This window comes from Thalassophryne amazonica, chromosome 5, assembly GCF_902500255.1.
Source record: "Thalassophryne amazonica chromosome 5, fThaAma1.1, whole genome shotgun sequence".
Taxonomy (NCBI): Eukaryota; Metazoa; Chordata; class Actinopteri; order Batrachoidiformes; family Batrachoididae; genus Thalassophryne; species Thalassophryne amazonica.
The window spans coordinates 112,872,554-112,897,814 of NC_047107.1; positions in this window are offsets into that span (position 1 = coordinate 112,872,554).

Genomic DNA, 25,261 nt, shown 5'->3' on the forward strand with positions numbered 1-25,261 from the left:
GATTTAGACTGGTTTGTGAACAATATTTGAGGGAAATGGTGATATTGTGTATGTGGAAAAAGTTTTAGATCTTTGAGTTCATCTCATACAAAATGGGAGCAAAACCAAAAGTGTTGCATTTATATTTTTGTATATATATATATATATATATATATATATATATATATATATATATATATATATATATATATATATATATATATATATATACATCCAGCATGAAGCTGTAACTGGTGGTGCAACAAGAAAAAGTTGCACTATGCAGTTTTTCTGGTTTCAGTATGGAAGATTCCTGGTTCAAACCCCACCCTTGCCCATGTCATGTGGAGCTGCAATGGGAAGGCATCAGGTGTAAAACTTGTGCCAAATCAACTTCCATCTCAGCTCTGTTATGGTGACCCTGAGTGAAAATAAGGGAGCAGCTGAAGGGTCTGGGTCACTGTCCAAATACTTATGGGCCCAACTATCCAATAACACCATCAGCGTATATGTACCTGTGCATAAGCAGCAGACACTTTTGTTCCGATATGTTTTTTTACTGGTGTTCTCCTGCAGCTTGCCCTGTTTGCCATCCTTCACCGGCTTCATAATTTGGCACAAACCCACCCACACATTAGTGAAGGTTACAAATGATCTTCTTATGGCCTCGGACAGTGGACTCATGTCTGTGCTTGTTCTGTTAGACCTCAGTGCTGCTTTTGATACTGTTGACCATAAAATTTTATTACAGAGATTAGAGCATGCCATAGGTATTAAAGGCACTGCGCTGCGGTGGTTTGAATCATATTTGTCTAATAGATTACAATTTGTTCATGTAAATGGGGAATCTTCTTCACAGACTAAAGTTAATTATGGAGTTCCACAAGGTTCTGTGCTAGGACCAATTTTATTCACTTTATACATGCTTCCCTTAGGTAGTATTATTAGACGGTATTGCTTACATTTTCATTGTTACGCAGATGATACCCAGCTTTATCTATCCATGAAGCCAGAGGATACACACCAATTAGCTAAACTGCAGGATTGTCTTACAGACATAAAGACATGGATGACCTGCTTCCTTCCTGCTTTTAAACTCAGATAAAACTGAAGTTATTGTACTTGGCCCCACAAATCTTAGAAACATGGTGTCTAACCAGATCCTTACTCTGGATGGCATTACCCTGACCTCTAGTAATACTGTGAGAAATCTTGGAGTCATTTTTGATCAGGATATGTCATTCAAAGCGCATATTAAACAAATATGTAGGACTGCTTTTTTGCATTTACGCAATATCTCTAAAATTAGAAAGGTCTTGTCTCAGAGTGATGCTGAAAAACTAATTCATGCATTTATTTCCTCTAGGCTGGACTATTGTAATTCATTATTATCAGGTTGTCCTAAAAGTTCCCTAAAAAGCCTTCAGTTAATTCAAAATGCTGCAGCTAGAGTACTGACGGGGACTAGAAGGAGAGAGCATATCTCACCCATACTGGCCTCTCTTCATTGGCTTCCTGTTAATTCTAGAATAGAATTTAAAATTCTTCTTCTTACTTATAAGGTTTTGAATAATCAGGTCCCATCTTATCTTAGGGACCTCGTAGTGCCATATCACCCCAAAAGAGCGCTTCGCTCTCAGACTGCAGGCTTACTTGTAGTTCCTAGGGTTTGTAAGAGTAGAATGGGAGGCAGAGCCTTCAGCTTTCAGGCTCCTCTCCTGTGGAACCAGCTCCCAATTCGGATCAGGGAGACAGACACCCTCTCTACTTTTAAGATTAGGCTTAAAACTTTCCTTTTTGCTAAAGCTTATAGTTAGGGCTGGATCAGGTGACCCTGAACCATCCCTTAATAACGTTATGCTGCTATAGACGTAGACTGCTGGGGGGTTCCCATGATGCACTGTTTCTTTCTCTTTTTGCTCTGTATGCACCACTCTGCATTTAATCATTAGTGATTGATCTCTGCTCCCCTCCACAGCATGTCTTTTTCCTGGTTCTCTCCCCTCAGCCCCAACCAGTCCCAGCAGAAGACTGCCCCTCCCTGAGCCTGGTTCTGCTGGAGGTTTCTTCCTGTTAAAAGGGAGTTTTTCCTTCCCACTGTAGCCAAGTGCTTGCTCACAGGGGGTCGTTTTGACTGTTGGGGTTTTCCATAATTATTGTATGGCCTTGCCTTACAATATAAAGTGCCTTGGGGCAACTGTTTGTTGTGATTTGGCGCTATATAAAAAAAAATTGATTGATTGATTGACACATGCAGATTTGCCGAGTGCCAGTCCTGCGTGGCCTTTTTCTGCAAGAAAAAAGAGAAATAATAGCTCTCGCTCTCATTTTCTTCCACGCCGAAAGAATCCACTGTGACATTCATAATTCAAAATCCTTTTAATGATGTGATTAAAAAGTCATTTTAACCTTATTTCTAATGCATCCACTCATCTCACACACACACACACACGGACACTGTTCTTCCTTCCCACCCTCTTCGTTTTGTCCATGGAGTGAAAGCTTTCTAATTTGCCCCTAATGAAGGCTAACTCCTAATGAGCCTCCCACCCGACACCACCTCGCCGCTCTGTTTTCGTTCCTCTCCTGAGTCCTGAGCAGCTTTGATCTTTTATGCTTCATTTGGTAATTTGTTGTTCCGTGCTTGGAGGCTGATTTATCGCAGCTTGTTGCATAACAAAGTCTTGTGGGAAAGCAGCTAACGGAGGCTGAGTGGTGAGGTGGATACTGATCAGGCAATAATGTCAGTGCTGTCCTTCAGACCAGGTCTGGGTCTAATCAAATCCTGGTTTGGGTTTTCTGAATAGGAAAGTAAAACAAGGTGAGGTTGGGGGTGGAGGGGCAGCTTTGATGTTTTTCTTCAATGTTTTGCAAATTATAGTGCACTTAGTTTCAGTGCAAGGTTCCCGGTTCAAACCCCACCCCTGCCATCTTTCTCCATGTAACGTGAAGGAAATGTGTCAGGACGGGCATCCGGTGTAAAACCTGTGCCAATTTAACATGTAGATCCAACTCTGATCTGCTGTGGCGACTCCGAGTGCAAACAAGGGAGCAAACCAAAGGGACTTACTAAATAATATTTTATATATATATATATATATATATATATATATATATATATATATATATATACGAGGTCTGTCAATAAAGCAACGGTCCTTTTTATTTTTTTCAAAAACTATATGGATTTCATTCATATGTTTTTACGTCAGACATGCTTGAACCCTTGTGCGCATGCGTGAGTTTTTCCACGCCTGTCGGTGATGTCATTCGCCTGTGAGCACTCCTTGTGGGAGGAGTCGTCCAGCCCCTCGTCGGAATTCCTTTGTCTGAGAAGTTGCTGAGAGACTGGCGCGTTGTTTGATCAAAATTTTTTCTAAACCTGTGAGACACATCGAAGTGGACACGGTTCAAAAAATTAAGCTGGTTTTCAGTGAAAATTTTAACGGCTGATGAGAGATTTTGAGGTGATTCTGTCGCTTTAAGGACTTCCCACGGTGCGAGACGTCGCTCAGCACTCTCAGCCGCCGTCGTCAGCCTGTTCAAGCTGAAAACCTCCACATTTCAGGCTCTATTGATCCAGGACGTCGTGAGAGAACAGAGACGTTTCAGAAGAAGTCGGTTTCAGCATTTTATCCGGATATTCCACTGTTAAAGGAGATTTTTTTAATGAAAGACGTGCGGACGGGTCCGCGCGTCGGGACGCAGCCGACGCGGTGCGGCGGCACAGGAAAAACACCTCCGTGTTGATAACCATTTGTAAAATCCAGGCGGCTTTTGATGGCTTTCAGTGGAGTGAGTATATGAGAAATTGTTTAACAGCAGGACATGTTCCAACTTGTCCTTAAGGCTTTCAACAGAGGTGTTTTTCCTGTGGCGGAGCGTCGCGTCGGCTGCGAGCCGACGCGCGGACCCGTCCGCACATCTTTCATTAAAAAAATCTCCTTTAACAGTGGAATATCCGGATAAAATGCTGAAACCGACTTCTTCTGAAACTTCTCTGTTCTCTCACGACGTCCTGGATCAATAGAGCCTGAAATGTGGAGGTTTTCAGCTTGAACAGGCTGACGACGGCGGTTGAGAGCGCTGAGCGACGTCTCGCACCGTGGGAAGTCCTTAAAGCGGCAGAATCACCTCAAAATCTCTCATCAGCCGTTAAAATTTTCACTAAAAACCAGCTTAATTTTTCGAACCGTGTCCACTTCGATGTGTCTCACAGGTTTAGAAAAAATTTTGATCAAACAACGCGCCAGTCTCTCAGCAACTTCTCAGACAAAGGAATTCCGACGAGGGGCTGGACGACTCCTCCCACAAGGAGTGCTCACAGGCGAATGACGTCACCGACAGGCGTGGAAAAACTCACGCATGCGCACGAGGGTTCAAGCATGTCTGACGTAAAAACATATGAATGAAATCCATATAGTTTTTGAAAAAAATAAAAAGGACCGTTACTTTATTGACAGCCCTCGTATATTCAAAGCCTGTCCTGTGCACCAACTGCATATCCTGTATATTCATTTTGTGAATTGTACTGTAATTTATGTCTGTATCATGGCCCAAGCAGAGGGTCACCCCTTTGAGTCTGGTCTACTTGAGGTTTCTTCCTCAGAGGGAGTTTTTCCTTACCACTGTTGCTCTGGGGGACCTTACTTGTGTGAAGCACCTTGAGGCAACTCTGTTGGGATTTGGCGCTATATAAGTGAAAATAAATTTGAAATTGGAAAAAAGCCTGTGTATATATGTATGCGTGTGTGTGTGTGTGTGTATATATGGCTTCCATCATGGAGAAAAGGAGGAGAGCTGACATTCATTTGGTATGCTTATGTATTTTGGGTCGAGAATGAACACCAGCAAAATGGAACGTTGATAGGACTAATATTTTGGGAGAGATTACAGATATTACGTAACAACAGTGAACAACAGATGCAGATCATTACATTCTGGAATCACACACCACTCCAAATCATTATAGAATCTTTGCAGAATTTATTACCACCCTTGAAAAATGTCAGCCTCTTATTTTATAAACACTACCCAATCTAGAGCCCGTGGATCACCAACAGCAACATGCTAGCGTGTATGTGTGTAACGATTTGTTTCACAGTGTAATCTTCACGTGGCTTAACTAAAGCACTCCCTCTGCTGAATCACCTCTAAATTATTTACACATTATTCACTTTGTGTGTTTTTAGGAATCTGGTAGCTTAGTGCAGCTACTAGCTCATAGCCGGATTAGCATGGCAGCTTCTCTTGTCTCTCCCGCACTTTTCTGCTCTGGGTGTGAAATGTTTAGTTATTCCTCGGCCTCCTTTAGTAGTGATGGTACTTGTAATAAGTGTAGCTTATTCATAGCTTTGGAGGCCAGGCTGGGCGAATTGGAGACTCGGCTCCGCACCTTGGAAAATCCTACAGCTAGCCAGGCCCCTGTAGTCGGTGTGGACCAAAGTAGCTTAGCCGCCGTTAGTTCCCCTCCGGCAGATCCCGAGCAGCCGGGAAAGCAGGCCGACTGGGTGACTGTGAGGAGGAAGCATAGTCCTAAACAGAAGCCCCGTGTACACTGCCAACCCGTTCACATTTCTAACCGTTTTTCCCCACTCGGCGACACACCCGCCGAGGATCAAACTCTGGTTATTGGCGACTCTGTTTTGAGAAATGTGAAGTTAGCGACACTAGCAACCATAGTCAATTGTCTTCCGGGGGCCAGAGTAGGCGACATTGAAGGAAATTTGAAACTGCTGGCTAAGGCTAAGCGTAAATTTGGTAAGATTGTAATTCACGTCGGCAGTAATGACACCCGGTTACGCCAATCGGAGGTCAATAAAATTAACATTGATCAGTGTGTAACTTTGCAAAAACAATGTTGGACTCTGTAGTTTTCTCTGGGCTCCTCCCCAATCGGACCAGGAGTGACATGTTTAGCCGCATGTTCTCCTTGAATTGCTGGCTGTCTGAGTGGTGTCCAAAAAATGAGGTGGGCTTCATAGATAATTGGCAAAGCTTCTGGGGAAAACCTGGTCTTGTTAGGAGAGACGGCATCCATCCCACTTTGGATGGAGCAGCTCTCATTTCTAGAAATCTGGCCAATTTTCTTAAATCCTCCAAACTGTGACTATCCAGGGTTGGGACCAGGAAGCAGAGTTGTAGTCTTACACACCTCTCTGCAGCTTCTCTCCCCCTGCCATCCCCTCATTACCCCATCCCCGTAGAGATGGTGCCTGCTCCCAGACCACCAATAAACAGCAAAAATCTATTTAAGCATAAAAATTCAAAAATAAAAAATAATATAGCACCTTCAACTGCACCACAGTCTATTAAACATTAGATCTCTCTCTTCTAAGTCCCTGTTAGTAAATGATATAATAATTGATCAACATATTGATTTATTCTGCCTTACAGAAATCTGGTTACAGCAGGATGAATATGTTAGTTTAAATGAGTCAACACCCCCGAGTCACACTAACTGCCAGAACGCTCATTGCACGGGCCGAGGCAGAGGATTAGCAGCAATCTTCCACTCCAGCTGATTAATTAATCAAAAACCCAGACAGAGCTTTAATTCATTTGAAAGCTTGTCTCTTAGTCTTGTCCATCCAAATTGGAAGTCCCAAAAAACAGTTTTATTTGTTGTTATCTATCGTCCACCTGGTCGTTACTGTGAGTTTCTCTGTGAATTTTCGGACCTTTTGTCTGACTTAGTGCTTAGCTCAGGTAAGATCATTATAGTGGGCGATTTTAACATCCACACAGATGCTGAGAATGACAGCCTCAACACTGCATTTAATCTATTGTTAGACTCGATTGGCTTTGCTCAAAATGTAAATGAGTCCACCCACCACTTTAATCATACCTTAGATCTTGTTCTGACTTATGGTATGGAAATTGTAGACTTAACAGTATTCCCTGAAAACCCCCTTCTGTCTGATCATTTCTTAATAACATTTACATTTACTCTGATGGACTACCCAGCAGTGGGGAATAAGTTTCATTACAGTAGAAGTCTTTCAGAAAGTGCTGTAACTAGATTTAAGGATATGATTCCTTCTTTATGTTCTCTAATGCCATATACCAACACAGGGCAGAGTAGCTACCTAAACTCTGAGGACAACTTTGGATGCTGTAGCTCCTCTGAAAAAGAGAGCTTTAAATCAGAAGTGCCTGACTCTGTGGTATAACTCACAAACTCGCAGCTTAAAGCAGATAACCCGTAAGTTGGAGAGGAAATGGCATCTCACTAATTTATAAGATCTTCACTTAGCCTGGAAAAAGAGTCTGTTGATCTATAAAAAAGCTCTCCATAACGCTAGGACATCTTACTACTCATCACTAATTGAAGAAAATAAGAACAACCCCAGGTTTCTTTTCAGCACTGTAGCCAGGCTGACAAAGAGTCAGAGCTCTATTTAGCTGAGTATTCCTTTAACGTTAACTAGTAATGACTTCATGACTTTCTTTGCTAATAAAATTTTAACTATTAGAGAAAAAATTACTCATAACCATCCCAAAGATATATCGTTCTCTTTGGCTGCTTTCAGTGATGCCGGTATTTGGTTAGACTCTTTCTCTCCAATTGTTCTGTCTGAGTTATTTTCATTAGTTACTTCCTCCAAACCATCAACATGTCTATTAGATGCCATTCCTACCAGGCTGCTCAAGGAAGCCCTACCATTAATTAATGCTTCAATCTTAAATATGATCAATCTGTCTTTATTAGTTGGCTATGTACCACAGGCTTTTAAGGTGGCAGTAATTAAACCATTACTTAAAAAGCCATCACTTGACCCAGCTATCTTAGCTAATTATAGTCCAATCTCCAACCTTCCTTTTCTCTCTAAAATTCTTGAAAGGGTAGTTGTAAAACAGCTAACTGATCATCTGCAGAGGAATGGTCTATTTGAAGAGTTTCAGTCATTGTTTAGAATTCAACATAGTACAGAAACAGTATTAGTGAAGGTTACAAATGATCTTCTTATGGCCTCAGACAGTGGACTCATCTCTGTGCTTGTTCTGTTAGACCTCAGTGCTGCTTTTGATACTGTTGACCATAAAATTTTGTTACAGAGATTAGAGCATGCCATAGGTATTAAAGGCACTACGCTGCGGTGGTTTGAATCATATTTATCTAATAGATTACAATTTGTTCATGTAAATGGGGAATCTTCTTCATAGACTAAGGTTAATTATGGAGTTCCACAAGGTTCTGTGCTAGGACCAATTTTATTCACTTTATACATGCTTCCCTTAGGCAGTATTATTAGACAGCATTGCTTAAATTTTCATTGTTACGCAGATGATACCCAGCTTTATCTATCCATGAAGCCAGAGGACACACACCAATTAGCTAAACTGCAGGATTGTCTTACAGACATAAAGACATGGATGACCTCTGATTTCCTGCTTTTAAACTCAGATAAAACTGAAGTTATTGTACTTGGCCCCACAAATCTTAGAAACATGGTGTCTAACCAGATCCTTACTCTGGATGGCATTACCCTGACCTCTAGTAATACTGTGAGAAATCTTGGAGTCATTTTTGATCAGGATATGTCATTCAATGCGCATATTAAACAAATATGTAGGACTGCTTTTTTGCATTTGTGCAATATCTCTAAAATTAGAAAGGTCTTGTCTCAGAGTGATGCTGAAAAACTAATTCATGCATTTATTTCCTCTAGGCTGGACTATTGTAATTCATTATTATCAGGTTGTCCTAAAAGTTCCCTGAAAAGCCTTCAGTTAATTCGAAATGCTGCAGCTAGAGTACTAACGGGGACTAGAAGGAGAGAGCATATCTCACCCATATTGGCCTCTCTTCATTGGCTTCCTGTTAATTCTAGAATAGAATTTAAAATTCTTCTTCTTACTTATAAGGTTTTGAATAATCAGGTCCCATCTTATCTTAGGGACCTCATAGTACCATATCACCCCAATAGAGCGCTTCGCTCTCAGACTGCAGGCTTACTTGTAGTTCCTAGGGTTTGTAAGAGTAGAATGGGAGGCAGAGCCTTCAGCTTTCAGGCTCCTCTCCTGTGGAACCAGCTCCCAATTCGGATCAGGGAGACAGACACCCTCTCTACTTTTAAGATTAGGCTTAAAACTTTCCTTTTTGCTAAAGCTTATAGTTAGGGCTGGATCAGGTGACCCTGAACCATCCCTTAGTTATGCTGCTATAAACTTAGACTGCTGGGGGGTTCCCATGATGCACTGAGTGTTTCTTTCTCTTTTTGCTCTGTATGCACCACTCTGCATTTAATCATTAGTGATTGATCTCTGCTCCCCTCCACAGCATGTCTTTTTCCTGGTTCTCTCCCTCAGCCCCAACCAGTCCCAGCAGTAGACTGCCCCTCCCTGACCCTGGTTCTGCTGGAGGTTTCTTCCTGTTAAAAGGGAGTTTTTCCTTCCCACTGTAGCCAAGTGCTTGCTCACAGGGGGTCGTTTTGACAGTTGGGGTTTTTCCATAATTATTGTATGGCTTTGCCTTACAATATAATGCGCCTTGGGGCAACTGTTTGTTGTGATTTGGCGCTATATAAATAAAATTGATTGATTGATGTATTCTAGACTCTTTACAAATAAAATGTTTGAAACATTTTACATTTTAATTTTAATCATTAATTGTGTAACTTGATAATTGAAAAATTCTACTCACCCCATAATGACAACATGAAAAAGATTTATTTGAATTTTTTTGCAAATTTATTACAAATAATAAAAAAAAAACTAAGAAATCACATGTACATAAGTATTCACACCCTTTGCTCAATACTTTGTTCATGCACCTTTGGCAGCAATCACAGCCTCAGGTCTTCTATAATATGATGCCACAAGCTTGGTACACCTATCTTTGGGCAGTTTTGCCCATTCCTCTTTGCAGCACATCTCAAGCCCCATCAGGTTGGATGGGGAGCATCGGCGCCATTTTTGGATCTCTCCAGAGATGTTCATTCATATTCAGGTCTGGGCTCTGGCTGGGCCACTCAAGGACATTCACAAAGTTGTCCTGAAGCCACTCCTTTGATATCTTGGCTGTGTGCTTAGGGTCATTGTCCTGCTGAAAGATGAACCTAGTCTGAGTTCAAGAGTGCTCTGGAGCAAGTTTCATCCAGGATGTCTCTGTACATTGGTGCATTCATCTTTCCATTCATCCTGACTAGTCACCCAGTTCCTGCTGCTGAAAAACATCCCCACAGCATGATGCTGCCCCCACCATGCTTCACTGTAGGGATGGTGCCTGGTTTCCTCCAAACATGACACCTGGCATTCACACCAAAGTGTCCAATCTTTGTCTCATCAGACCAGAGAATTTTGTTTCTCATGGTCTGAGAGTCCTTCAGGTGCCTTTTGGCAAACTCCAGGTGGGCTGCCATGTCCCTTTTACTAATGAGTGGCTTCCAACTGGCCACTCTACCATCCAGGCCTGATTGGTGGATTGCTGCAGAGATGGTTGTCCTTCTGGAACAGGGGTGGGCAACTTGTTCCAGAAAGGGCCAAGAGGGTGCAGGTTTTCTTTGTAGCCACTGATTCAACCAGGTGATTTCACTAATTAATATCACTTTGAGCAGATGGAATCAGTTAATCAGTGAACTCTTGGCCCTTTCTGGAACAACTTGCCCACACCTGATCTGGAAGACTCTCCTCTCTCCACAGAGGAATGCTGGATCTCTGACAGAGTGACCACCGGGTTCTTGGTCACCTCCTTGACTAACTCACTTTTCCCCCGATCGCTCAGTTTAGACGGGTGACCAGCTCTAGGAAGCGTTCCGGTGGATCCGAACGTCTTCCATTTATGGATGATGGAGGCCACTGTGCTCATTGGGACCTTCAAAGCAGCAGAAATGGTTCTGTATCCTTCCCTAGATTCGTACCTGAATTTACCCCAAGTGGACTCCAATTAAGCTGTAGAAACATCTTAAGGATGATCAGTAGAAACAGGATGCACCTGAGCTCAATTTTGAGCTTCATGACAGAGACTGTGAATACTTATGTACATGTGATTTCTTTCTTTTTTTTATTTTAAAATCTAAAAAAAAAAAAGAAAGAAGCATTTTCATTCTCTCATTATAGGGTTTTATGTGTTGAATTTTGAGGGGAAAAAATGAATTTCATCCATTTTGGGATAAGGTTGTAACATAAAATGTGGAAAAAGTGAAGCGCTGTGAATACTTTCTGGGTGCACCGTGCTCGTAGTTTAGACTTTTAGCTTTAATTCAAGGGGTTTAACAAAAATACTACATTGACCATTTAGTAGGAATGTAATAATTCACTGATATGAGTCAGATCTCAACTGTAAAGTAAAATATATGGCAGGATCAATCCTGGAATGCCTGAATCCATTTGAATATCCTAGGAACCGGCCCCCCTGCTGGCGCACGGAACCTCCGGGTGTAGTGGATTGTCTCTGCGAGTCCTGCACAACTTTTTTATTTCAACAAATTTGCAGTTTTTTCCCATTCACACAGGGCCTGCATAGAGTTGCATTGTACTGCATATCTATTGCGCAGGAATGGCTGCGTATGTTGCCTGTGTGTGTGTGTGTGTGTGTGTGGGGGGGGGGGGGGGTGTTTTGGCCCACCTCTTCTTCTTCTGTGATATTGAAGCTTCACCAGCAATATGTACTGATTAATAAAAAAAAAAAACACCTCAAGGATTTTTTGCTGGACTGACATAGGATAGCGTTTGTGGACGCTTGGCGTACAGTAGTGCAGTGTTACGTAGACTTGCATACAGTAGCAGAGTGTTGCATAGATGCCGTAGGGCACTGGACTCATTGCTCTACGCTGAATGTCTGCAAAAAAATTCAGCAGTTTTCATTTTAACCTCTTTGTTGTGTGGGCCGCCAGAAGAGGAGGTACTGCTGGCCCACCACCAGAGGGCGCCCTGCCTGAAGTGCGGGCTTCAGGCACGAGAGGGCGCTGCTGCCACGGACACAGCCGGGGGTGACAGCTGTCACTCATTATCTCTTGACAGCTGTCACCCATCTACACTTCATCATCCCACTCCATAAAGACCGGACGTCATCTCCACCTTCACTAAGAGGCCCAGACTTTAGATAAAGTTGAGGATGAGACCTGGTCTTGACTTTATATTAATAGGAGAAATGTCAGAAAATCGTAGCTGATTGGAAAAAAATATAGCGTTTTGCTGGAAGGTGTTGCAGTAAAGCCTCATTTAATAAGGTGTGCTGGAAAAATATTTGTGTGAAATAACTGCATGAATTATTCACGTCTAATGTGTAATGGTCTTAGCGAAGGCCAGCTGGCTTTGTCAGAGATTCAGAGAGGGGGTGAGTGAGAGCACAAGAAAGACAGAGCGCAACTCTCGGAAAAGGAAAATGACAGGAGAAGCGAGAACGATAGATCCAGGAATAAAGAGAGTTTCAGCGATAGATCAGAGAGATGAAGCCATCGCCTGAGAGAGATAATGAGCGAGCCACAGATGACGGAATAAAAAAGGGAAAGAGAGAGCCCACAGGGAGGTGAGAGGAGATGAAGAATGAGTGATAGAGGTTGGATGGAGAAGAAATAAATGCGGCTTTGTACGTGTAAGCGCATGAGACAGAACGAGAAAGCTGTCACTTTAACAGATGCTGTGACAGTCTGGCCATTTACTTTATTGGGTTGTTGTGCAGTGCTGCATCACGACCTGGCAATCACCTCTTATGTTTGACAAGTTGTTACATTTTGGGGGGCAGCAGTGAGGTATAAAAAAAGGTCAGAAAAACAATCAGGTGTTTGTGTAGATTGTGTGACTAACAACCGAGGGCATTTTGTCAGATGAGAGCACAATAATCATTGACTTTTCTGACCATTGATTGATCACAGAACTGATTTGTCAGTTTCACCTTTTGTGCTTCAATTAAGTCAGCCATATATTAGGGCCCCTTCACACATAACACGATTGAAACTGACGGGCGCATGAAGGAGGAATCGCATGCCACTTGTGAAAAATCAGAGCCGTCTCGAACACTTCGTACAGCTGTCCCCACAATCATTTGCACACACCAGCGGCCGAAAGACAGCGGGTGCCCTGCAAGTGCCCATTCGACCCCCTCTCAGCAGGTGTCAGCCGAAGTCCAGGTGCAACCCACGAACATCCAACACCACTCATGGGGCACTTAGAAAAGGTGGGGCTATTCCATGCAGCTGGCACGAGAGTAGAGGGCAGCTGACCACATTCGAGCTGCTCTGTGCAAATGTATAAGTGCGTCACTAGTGTTTCATTACCAAGCAACACATGTCATGCAAGTGTGCACCCCCAATCCCGCAGCCATGTGGCGTGGGTGTGTGTCATACCCCCCACCCACATCCCCAACACATGTGGCACTTGGGAGGGGGCACACATGAAGGACATGCTAATAATTATGTACGGCCTCCATGTCATGTGTACATCACACGGAGGCCGGCCAGCCACGTCTGAGTGCGCACGGCACAGCAAGGCACCTCTCAGCTGATCGCTGGCCAGCCACTCACTGACAGCTGGAAATGACAGCTCAGTGCACACGACGTGTTAATTTGAAAACACAGAGAACACAGCCAGGACAAGTATATAAATAAATACTACAATAACTACATACATAATTACATAACAAATACATAAAATAAATAATCACAGAACAAAGAAACAGAGTGAGTGACACTTTGTTCTGTGCACTGATCGAAAAGGTGGGCATGTCCGCAAACAACAGCAGCTTTTGGAATCTGTGGATCTGCAAGTCACAGCTGGAGAACACGTACCATGTTATGACTGACACAGCCTTACAACTTACAAAGCATGCTGTCTTCACGTGGAAATACAAAAAAAACATATCACCTTTGCAACGGGCAGGAGCGACCAGGCAGTGCACACATCTGCAGGCTGTGCCATGTGTAAACGACCATCTGATCATGTGTACTCAGCTGGCGATCTGAATGGCACGTCACCCATGTCAACTATGGTCCACATGATGCGGTGTCAGCAGATGTGGACATGATAAGAGCACACTGCTGACTATGGGTCATATGCAGAGGAACAGAAGGATCATACTTGTATTGTCCGCTTGATAAGAGGGATTAAATATTAGAAATTGCTTGGTTTAAACATTAGAAACAGCTTGTTTTCAGGTTGTTCAGAAATCAAAATCAGTGTGTGTGCAGACTGCTGAGCGCTCAGCTGGAAGTGTATTTATATCTGAGACAAACGACTGTTGTGTAGGTGGCGACATTGACTTCAAATTACCTTTTATAAACTTTGATCACATCTCCTGTTCTGACAAATTGTGATGCCCCACTCCTTACATTCTCACATTCAGCAGACAGAATTCTCTATACAATTAAACAGATTAATCAATCAAAATCATTCTCACTGATAAAAGTAGGCGGTACTCCGGTGTCAGATTCATGATTTGTAGATGCACAATATTAGCAACACTAAGTGAATTTAATTTTTTCCCATAATAGTCAAAAACATTTCCAAGCCAGAAATTTTTTTCTATTGCAACAACAAAATAATGAAAAATAATGCCAAATATCAATTCATTTGGAAAGCAATAAATGTTTCGGCACATCTCTGATCAGCACTATAGAGGCTGTGAAGATCAGAGCTGGCGAGGCAGGTGGTGTGTGGCCATTAATTATTCTACAACTTAAATCAGAATATTACAATATTTCATTTGAAGTTTGTCCATTGCTTTACCGAGGTAGTATACAGTGCCCACAGAAAGTATTTGCAGCACTTACAATTTTCCACATTTTGTTTGGTACCAGCCTTAAGCCCCTTAAACATCGGGTCTACGTAGAGTTGCGTAATGCAGCGTATCGACTCCGCCAAGCTTATGCAGCCATACTCAATAGGCAATATGCTGAGGGACGCAAAGAGTGTTGTGAAAGTGTAGTGACACGGACCCACAACAGGGGGCGTAAATGAACGGACAATGAAAGAGTCAAATATGAACACTTTACTGTTGTGAAAAGCACAACCAAACACAGCAGATTATAGAATATGTACAATAGTCAATTAGCAAAGGTGACGTGTGGGCAGGCTCGAGGATAGAGGACGTCTGTCCTGAGAAGAACCGGAACCACACGATTTCCTCCGCCACCGAACCTGGAGAATACTGGAGCCGCCAAATCCCGAACACCCCAGGTGGCCACTGTCTCCGCGTGTCGGATCTGGTACTGCTGGCGAGGAGCAGAGACAATCAGATGTGGGTGTGTGAACACCCAGTAACAACAACGGTGGGAATTCCACCTCGACCTCTAACACACACTCGTGCAGTGTCTGAGTAACCACTTATCTGGATATGCAGGCTGAGAAGGTTACCTCCTAAGGTAGACGATATCTCGGCCACGAGGTGGAGATGACGTCCGGTCTTTATGGAGTGGGATGATGAAGTGTAGATGGGTGACAGCTGTCAAGAGATAATGAGTGACAGCTGTCACCCCCGGCTGTGTCCGTGGCAGCAGCGCCCTCTCGTGCCTGAAGCCCGCACTTCAGGCAGGGTGCCCTCTGGTGGTGGGCCAGCAGTACCTCCTCTTCTGGCGGCCCACACAACAGGACCCCCCCCCTCAACAGGCGCCTCCTGGCGCCCGACCAGGCTTGTCTGGGTGACGGCGGTAGAAATCGGCCAGGAGGGCCGGGTCCAGGATGAAGCTCCTCTTCACCCAGGAGCGTTCTTCGGGTCCATACCCCTCCCAGTCCACCAAATACTGGAACCCCCGGCCCATCCGACGGACGTCCAGGAGCCGGCGCACTGTCCAAGCCGGCTCCCCGTCGATGATCCGGGCAGGAGGCGGCGCCGGTCCGGGAGCACAGACGGGGGAGGTGTGGTGGGGTTTGATTCTTGACACGTGAAAAACCGGGTGGATACGCAGTGAAGCTGGGAGTCGGAGCTTCACTGCGGCAGGACTGAGGATTTTGAGAATTTCATACGGTCCAACGTACCTGTCCTTGAGCTTTGGAGAGTCCACTTGGAGGGGGATGTCCTTTGTGGATAGCCACACCTCCTGCCCGGGCTGGTAAGCAGGGGCCGGGGACCGCCGGCGGTCTGCATGGGTCTTCACCCTCGTCCGGGCCTTTAACAAGGCAGAACGGGCAGAGCGCCACACCCGACGGCACTTCCGCAGGTGGGCCTGGACTGAGGGCACACCGACCTCTCCCTCCACCACGGGAAACAACGGGGGCTGATACCCCAAACACACCTCAAATGGAGAGAGGCCGGTGGCAGAGGACACCTGGCTGTTATGTGCGTACTCGATCCAGGCCAGATGTTCACTCCAGGCCGTCGGGTGGGCGGACGTCACACAGTGCAGGGCTTGCTCCAATTCCTGATTGGCCCGTTCTGCCTGTCCATTGGTCTGCGGGTGATACCCGGACGAGAGGCTCACAGTGGCCCCCAGTTCCCGGCAGAAGCTCCTCCAGACGTGTGAGGAAAACTGGGGACCACGATCAGAGACGATGTCGGTAGGTATCCCATGCAGACGGACGACGTGGTGGACCAGGACGTTTGCAGTCTCCTGGGCCGTAGGGAGCTTCGGGAGGGCCACGAAGTGGGCCGCCTTGGAGAATCGGTCCACTATCATGAAGATGGTTGTCATGCCCTGGGACGGCGGGAGGCCCATGACAAAATCCAGACCGATGTGGGACCAGGGGCGATGAGGCACAGGAAGTGGCTGAAAAAGTCCCTGTGCCTTCTGGTGGTCTGCCTTGCCCCTGGCACAGGTGGTGCAGGCCTGGATATATTCCCGGATGTCGGCCTCCAGGGACGCCCACCAGAAGCACTGCCGGACCACTGCCACGGTCCTTCGCACCCCCGGATGACAGGAGAGCTTAGAACCGTGACAGAAATCCAAGACAGCAGCTCTTGCCTCTGGTGGGACGTAGAGTCTGTTCTTCAGCCCTGTTCCGGGGTCTGGGCTCCATGCCAGGGCCTCCCGGACGGTCTTCTCCACGTCCCAGGTGAGGGTGGCCATGATAGTGGACTCCGGAATGATGGGCTCCGGTGGATCCGACAGCTCAGTCTTGACTTCATCTTCATGCACCCGGGACAAGGCATCCGATGTCTGGTTCTTGGTCCCAGGGCGGTAGGTGATCCGGAAGTCAAAACGCCCGAAGACCAGTGACCAGCGGGCTTGCCTGGGGTTCAGCCGCCTGGCGGTCCTGATATACTCCAGGTTCCGATGGTCAGTGAAAACCGTGAATGGCACAGACGCTCCCTCCAACAGGTGTCTCCACTCCTCAAGAGCCTCTTTCACCACAAGGAGTTCTCGATTGCCGACGTCATAGTTCCATTCAGCTGGGGTCAACCTGCGGGAAAAATAGGCACACGGGTGAAGGACCTTATCGGTCTCTCCGCTCTGGGATAGCATGGCTCCTATCCCTGAGTCAGAGGTGTCCACTTCGACCACAAACTGGTGGCTAAGGTTGGGCTGCACCAGCACTGGTGCAGTCGAGAACCGTTGTTTCAACTCCTTGAATGCGGTTTCGCACCGATCCGACCAGGTGAAGGGGACTTTAGGAGAGGTCAGGGCTGTCAGGGGGCTAACTACCTGGCTATAGCCCTTTATGAACCTCCTGTAGAAATTTGCAAAGCCGAGGAACTGTTGCAGCTTCCTCCGGCTTGTAGGTTGGGGCCAATCTCTCACTGCCGCAACCTTGACCGGATCAGGGGCGACGGAGTTAGAGGAGATGATAAACCCCAGGAAGGACAAAGAAGTGCGGTGAAACTCACACTTCTCGCCCTTCACAAACAGCCGGTTCTCCAACAACTGCTGCAGGACCTGACGTACATGCTGGACATGAGTCTCAGGGTCCGGGGAAAAGATGAGAATATCGTCCAGATATACGAAGACGAATCGGTGCAGGAAGTCCCGCAAGACATCGTTTACCAAAGCTTGGAACGTTGCGGGGGCGTTAGTGAGGCCGAACGGCATGACCAGGTACTCAAAGTGACCTAACGGGGTGTTAAATGCCGTCTTCCATTCGTCTCCCTTCCGGACCCGAACCAGGTGATACGCATTCCGAAGATCCAATTTTGTAAAGATTTTGGCTCCATGCAGGGGGGTGAACACGGAATCCAACAAGGGCAACGGGTATCGATTGCTAACCGTAATCTCATTCAGCCCCCTGTAATCGATGCATGGACGGAGTCCGCCATCTTTCTTGCCCACAAAAAAGAAACCTGCACCCAACGGGGAGGTGGAATTTCGGATCAACCCGGCAGCTAATGAGTCCCGGATGTAGGTCTCCATTGATTTGCATTCAGGTCGTGAGAGGTTGTACAGCCTGCTGGACGGGAACTCCACGCCTGGTATCAAATCAGTGGCACAATCGTACAGACGGTGCGGAGGAAGGGTGAGTGCCAGATCCTTGCTAAAGACGTCAGAAAGATCGTGGTACTCAACCGGCACTGCTGTCAGATTGGGAGGGACTTTGACCTCCTCCTTAGCCTGTAAACCGGGAGGAACCGAGGATCCTAAACACACGTCCTTGGCCACCAGGTGCTCCTTCAGGACCGACGACAGTCCGTTTATGAAGGTGGCGCGGAGCGCAGCGTTATTCCAGCCGGACCTCGCAGCCGCAATGCGGAGGTCGACTGCATAAGCGGCTGCGCGCCGGCGTCCCTGTCTCATTGACAGCAGCACAGTTGAAGCGGTCTCTCCCCTGTTAGGGTGGTCAAACACAGTTTTGAACTCCCTCACAAACCCAGTGTACGTATGAAGGAGCCGTGAATTTTGCTCCCAAAGCGCCATAGCCCAAGCGCATGCCTCTCCTCGAAGCAGATTAATTACATAAGCTACTTTACTAGCATCAGACGCGTACATGACGGGACGTTGTGCAAAGACGAGCGAACACTGCATGAGAAAGTCCGCGCACGTCTCCACACAACCTGTTAGTGAAGCTTAGGGTTAGTGGCTGGCAATCGCCTTAGTATTTCTTCTGCTTTCCTGTTGCTTAATGCTGCCGAATTATACCTTTAGGTGTAGTTTTTCTGGCCCACTCATTCTGATTTCTTTTTCTCTCTGTTCGAGATACGGCTGGATTAGATGATTTCTGTGATGGACGTGGAATGGACTCTGCTGCAGGAACAGAACCAACAAGTGGCTCAGTTTTAGAGCAAAATGATAGATTTGATATTGGCCTATAGTTTTTCAATACACTAGGGTCAAGATTAGGTTTCTTAAGTAATGGTTTAATCACTGCAGATTTGAAACATTTAGGAACATATCCAGAAGTTAATGAGAGATTAATAATTTCCAGCACAGTTGGCCCAAGAGTGGACCACAGGTCCTTAAACAGTTTTGTTGGTATAGGATCAAACAAACAGGTTGTGCTTTTTGTTGACGTTATGAGTTTTATCAGCACGACTAGTGAGATACTATCAAAATCTGTAAATGTAGGTAATACCTCAGTAATGGCACCCACCTCACTAGTAGGGTGTAGTGGCTGGGTTAAGGCCTGCTGGGATATGTTTAACCTAATGTCCTGTATTTTTTTTTCGATGTAATTCAGGAAATCTTGTGCTGTAAAAGGAGAGTGACTTACAGGTGGTTGTCCATGAATAAGTGTTGCCACCATGTCGAACAAGAACTTTGAGTTCTGCTTGGACTTTGAGTTATGCTTGTTTTTGTTTATCAAATCAGAGTAATAGGTCCACTTTGTAGCCAGTAGTGCATGCTTATCGTCTAAGATAGCGTCACACCACGCAAAGTGGAATACTTCTAAGTTTTAAATACGCCATTTCCATTCTAGACCTCTAGCCACATGCTTGAGGTCACGCAAGTAGTCATTAAACCACGGTGACTGTGTTTTGGGGGGGTGTTTTGGGGGTGTAGCAGAACTACACTCGACATGACTGCGCCACTAACTACTAACCTATAAAATTATTCATGGACTGGCACGTCCCTACCTAGCTGACCTAATTAAACCTTACGTACCGGCCTGGGCTTTACATTCTCAGGGTGCAGGACTACTTTGTGTCCCTAAGGTGAATAAGAAGTCTACGGGTCACAGAGCTTTCTCTTATCGTTCCCCTGTTCTGTGAAATGATCTCCCTGCATCAATAAAACAGTCAGATTCTGTGGAGATTTTCAATTCCAGACTTAAGACACATTTATTTTCATTTATATTTCATGTGGCTAGCATACTGGTACAGTTCTATTTTACATTTTTTACTCTTTTAATTCATTTAATAGTAATTGGAGTGGGCCGCGGCCTCAACTTTACCTAATTTCTGGGTCTTTTAGTGAAGTTTAGGGCTAGTGGCCAGCGATCACCTTAGTATTTCTCTGTTTTTCTTGTTGTTTAATGCTGGCAAATTATACAGTATTTTTTTGTCTTTCTGATGCCTAATTCTGTTTGTTTCTGTTTAAGGTGCAGCTCCTTCCAGAGATGGGAGTTGTATTTGTGTTGGCGATCTTCCTGTCTTGTGCGCCAATAGCATTTCTTGTATATTTGTCCGTGAATTGTTCTGTGAATTGTTCTGTAATTTATGTTTGTAGCATGACCCAAGCAGAGGGTCACCCCATTGTCTGGTCTGCTTGAGGTTTCTTCCTCAAAGGGAGTTTTTCCTTACCACTGTTGCTCTGGGGGTTGGTAAGGTTAGACCTTACTTGTGTGAAGCGCTTTGAGGCAACTCTATTGTGATTTGGCGCTATATAAATGAAAATAAATTGAAATTCCAACCTTGGTAATGCGTAGCATCATGGGCAGAGCAGAGAATTAGATGTTCAAGTGAGTTATATTTGTAACCCCCAACAGCTAATAAGCTAAACCCAGATTTATAAATAAGACCAACACCCCCCGCCTTGCTTTGCGTCACGAGGGATGTGACTAAATGTGTATACCAGGGGGCAGGCCTCATTTAAGGGGAGGACAGCTGTAGGTTTAAGCCAGGTTTCACATAACCCAATCATATATAAGTAATAATTAGAGATGGGTATTATCAGATTATATTGATACCATTATCGATTCCGCTTATCAGTCCGATTCCTTATCGATTCCCTTATCGATACCTCCTGTGACTTTTCTGTGTACTACAAGTAGGCTTTACAGGTTTTCTATGTCAACATTTTATTGAGTCTTATATGAAAATTGTCACTGGATCCTTGATCTCTGGACATAAATAGAAATGCAGCCATACAGTCTTGTGCTGCTGCACATCAGCGTAGGACGTCTCATTTTGAGAGGAAAAAACAAATTTTGATCAATTGCAGTTTATTGTTTGTATTACATTTGGAATGAGGTGACATTTGATTTAAATGGCGATTTGCTTTGAAGTTATAAATTCCAGGTGGACTCAACTCATCAGAGAGCGGCACAGCGTTTGAAGCAACGGAACGGAGGACGATTCTGGTTTCTTTCTTGCAACAAGACAGAAGTCCCAGGTAGTCACTTTAATCTACACTAAAGTGGCTCACAACATATTTTAATGGCTATGAGAGGGGTTAAGAAGCGGAGTTACCGCTTCTGAAGAGGAGCGAAACAATGAACCAACGAAGCAACAGATCGAAGTACTGCTTCATTGGTTCAAGGTTCAAAGCAAAGCCGTGCTGCAGAAACGGTTGATTACAGACCCGCTGCAGGATCTGTAATCAACGTAGAGAAATATTCATTTTCCTGACAAACACCCTCAAAACAATGGCCACTCTGAAGGACCGATAAGGGAATCGTTAAGCAAAAAGGCTCTTGATGTCGGTGGATCAAATCATTTCTTATACCCAAAAAGAACTGGTTACCGATACTCATCCCTAGTCATGATCCATAATTAGATCATTAATCAACAATGATTTTGAGGACAGTGAACTTATGTTAATGAGATCCAGACTAAAGACCTCAGTGGGGTTGACAGTTGCACTGTTTGAATTTAGGGGTAGTTCCAGAGTAGTATATATAAGATGCCTGAAAGTAGGTTTAGGTTTGAGACATTCCACGTGAGTTGTAGGTAGCAGACACAAAATATCTGATATTGCTGGAACAGCCAATAGGCCATCCTCAATTTCAACATCATCCAATATAGTAATGGGTATTAAGTTTGCAAAGCATATTCCTCTATGATTTTTATGGACATGCCTACGGAAACAAGCCACAGTCTCAACTTGTTGAATTTCCCTCCCTGGCAGGTAAACTGCACTATCACCATAGTGGATTGTCTGCACTAATTTCCCCACTAAGGTAATGGATTCCACACCCACATGTCCTTCATAAGTGCCGTGTGACCAGGGCTTCATTGCTAGGAATGTTCAACGACCAAAATACCAACATTCTGAGCGCAATGAACATGTTTTCACTATTATTTGATTTCTTTGTGCGCCTGACATCATTATTCAAACATTAAAAAGGCTATTCCTCCCGCCACATGAGAAAGTTTCTTGACAGTTCTTGTTGTTGAACAAAACCGCATCTCCCTAACCAGACAGAGTTGTGATGTCATCACATCACACATGTGCATAGGCGCTGTCTTGTGGCAACCTGAAAATCATCCATTGTTGTTGTGTTGTGTTGTGTATTGTAACCCTTTTTTTTTTCTTTTTTTTTATATAGCGCCAAATCACAACAAACAGTTGCCCCAAGGCGCCTTATACTGCAAGGCAAGGCCATACAATAATTATGTAAAACCCCAACGGTCAAAACGACCCCCTGTGAGCAAGCACTTGGCTACAGTGGGAAGGAAAAACTCCCTTTTAACAGGAAGAAACCTCCAGCAGAACCAGGCTCAGGGAGGGGCAGTCTTCTGCTGGGACTGGTTGGGGCTGAGGGAGAGAACCAGGAAAAAGACATGCTGTGGAGGGGAGCAGAGATCGATCACTAATGATTAAATGCAGAGTGGTGCATACAGAGCAAAAGAGAAAGAAACAGTGCATCGTGGGAACCCCCCAGCAGTCTACGTCTATAGCAGCATAACTAAGGGATGGTTCAGGGTCACCTGATCCAGCCCTAACTATAAGCTTTAGCAAAAAGGAAAGTTTTAAGCCTAATCTTAAAAGTAGAGAGGGTGTCTGTCTCCCTGATCTGAATTGGGAGCTGGTTCCACAGGAGAGGAGCCTGAAAGCTGAAGGCTCTACCTCCCATTCTACTCTTACAAACCCTAGGAACTACAAGTAAGCCTGCAGTCTGAGAGCGAAGCGCTCTATTGGGGTGATATGGTACTACGAGGTCCCTAAGATAAGATGGGACCTTATTATTCAAAACCTTATAAGTAAGAAGAAGAATTTTAAATTCTATTCTAGAGTTAACAGGAAGCCAATGAAGAGAGGCCAATATGGGTGAGATATGCTCTCTCCTTCTAGTCCCCGTTAGTACTCTAGCTGCAGCATTTTGAATTAACTGAAGGCTTTTTAGGGAACGTTTAGGACAACCTGATAATAATGAATTACAATAGTCTAGCCTAGAGGAAATAAATGCATGAATTAGTTTTTCAGCATCACTCTGAGACAAGACCTTTCTAATTTTAGAGATATTGCGTAAATGCAAAAAAGCAGTCCTACATATTTGTTTAATATGCGCTTTTTGTTAGAATGGCCTAACAATCAAAGTGAATTGGTTCATTTTTCTCCTTTCAAACTGAGCTACCCATCAAATTGTAAAGCTAAAGTCAGAACCGCAATTCTACAAACCAATCCATGTCACGCATAAGGAAATGTAGTCTGCATGGATAACAATGACACGAGTATGTCGTGAAAAGCTCTTTACTGTTAGGATTGAGCCAACAGAACCAAATAAGGAATCAAGAATGCTGGGAGCTGTGGTTAAAAGCAGGGTAACAATTTATTGAACAGTAAGGATAACAGAATTTGGAAATGTGCAATAGCAGCGAACCGGGACCAGATAGCCACACACAGAGCTGACTAGGAGGCAGGAACACTGAGGAGTAGAAAAACACAGACAGGTCAGAAACTGAGTACAAGGAGTCAAGAGCAGCATGTAAAACACAAAAAAATCACAACAGATAGGGAGGCCAAGAACCACAGAATGAACACAGAGTTTCTGGCGAAGGTGGAGTGAGTGAACCAAGGCTTATAAACAGGTGAGTTGATTGATGACAGGTGTGCTAATCAGCTCCATGATGCAGCACCTGAAGAAAACAGGAAGGGAGGGGAAGAAGAACAGAGCAAACCTCAAGGCAGCACAACACTTTACTGCAAACACAAAGTTGTGATGCAAAACCAAACTCACCAGACCAAATGATTTAAAAACATGAACCTTGGTAGATAATATCTTGTTATGTACTTTCAGGTGTGAAAACAGCGTTAATACGACACTTTCTCAATGTAATTTTTTTTTCTTTGTCGTTTTCAAATAGTGTTCCATACACACAGCACTATTAAAACATTTATCTGCATCCACACGAAGATGCTAAAATGTCAGAAAATGCTGTGACACATATGCCAGGCCTGTATGTGGTGCTGTAACACTTCACAGAAAACAGGGAAAGATGTGTTAGAGCTGGCTGGTGTAAGCGCTAATCATCGTCGCAGCAGAAGGTAATGCTACACAACAAAGAGGCACACTAAAACAATGCATCTTTATTCTGGATGGTCCACATGAATACAGAAGTGCAGTGTGACATCTGCAGACCCTATATTTCTTTTCAGTGAAGTCCTCAAGTGACCAGTCATACAGTACCAACTTACACTGTTTCAATTATGAAAACCATTCAGACAATAGTAAATATAAAGTCTTGGGTTTAATCATCAACCAGATTAATCATCACAACTTGACAAATACTGTTATCCATATAAAACGTCCTTGTTTTGGAAAACGATGTCTGTAAATACTTTAATTCCCTCCGTCCATCCATTTTCTATACCTGCTTAGTCCAATTAAGGGTCATGGAGGGCTGGAGCCTATCCCAGCAGTCATAGGGTGTTAGGCAGGGTACACCCTGGACAGGATGCCAGTCTGTCGCAGGGCCACATATAGACAAACAAACACAGTGACACCTGCATGCACACCTACAGACAATTGAAAGTTTACAGTCCACCTAATCTGCATGTCATTAGATGTGGGAGGAAGCCAGAGCACCCAGAGAGAACCCACACAAACATGGGGAGAACATGCAAACTCCACAGAGAAAGGCCACAGATGGGAATCAATCCCATAACATTCTTATTGTGAGGCAACAGTGCTAAACACTAATCCACCATGCTGCCCATACTTTAATTCCTTATTGTGTAAATGACTACTGAATAAATGCAGCCTTTTTAAAGAAGTCCCTCGGTGTTTGTCTGCTCTGGGTGAATTTCTCAGCCTGACCCAGACAACGCCAGTGCTGTGTCCCGCTGTCAAGAAGAAAAAAAAAAAAAAACATTTT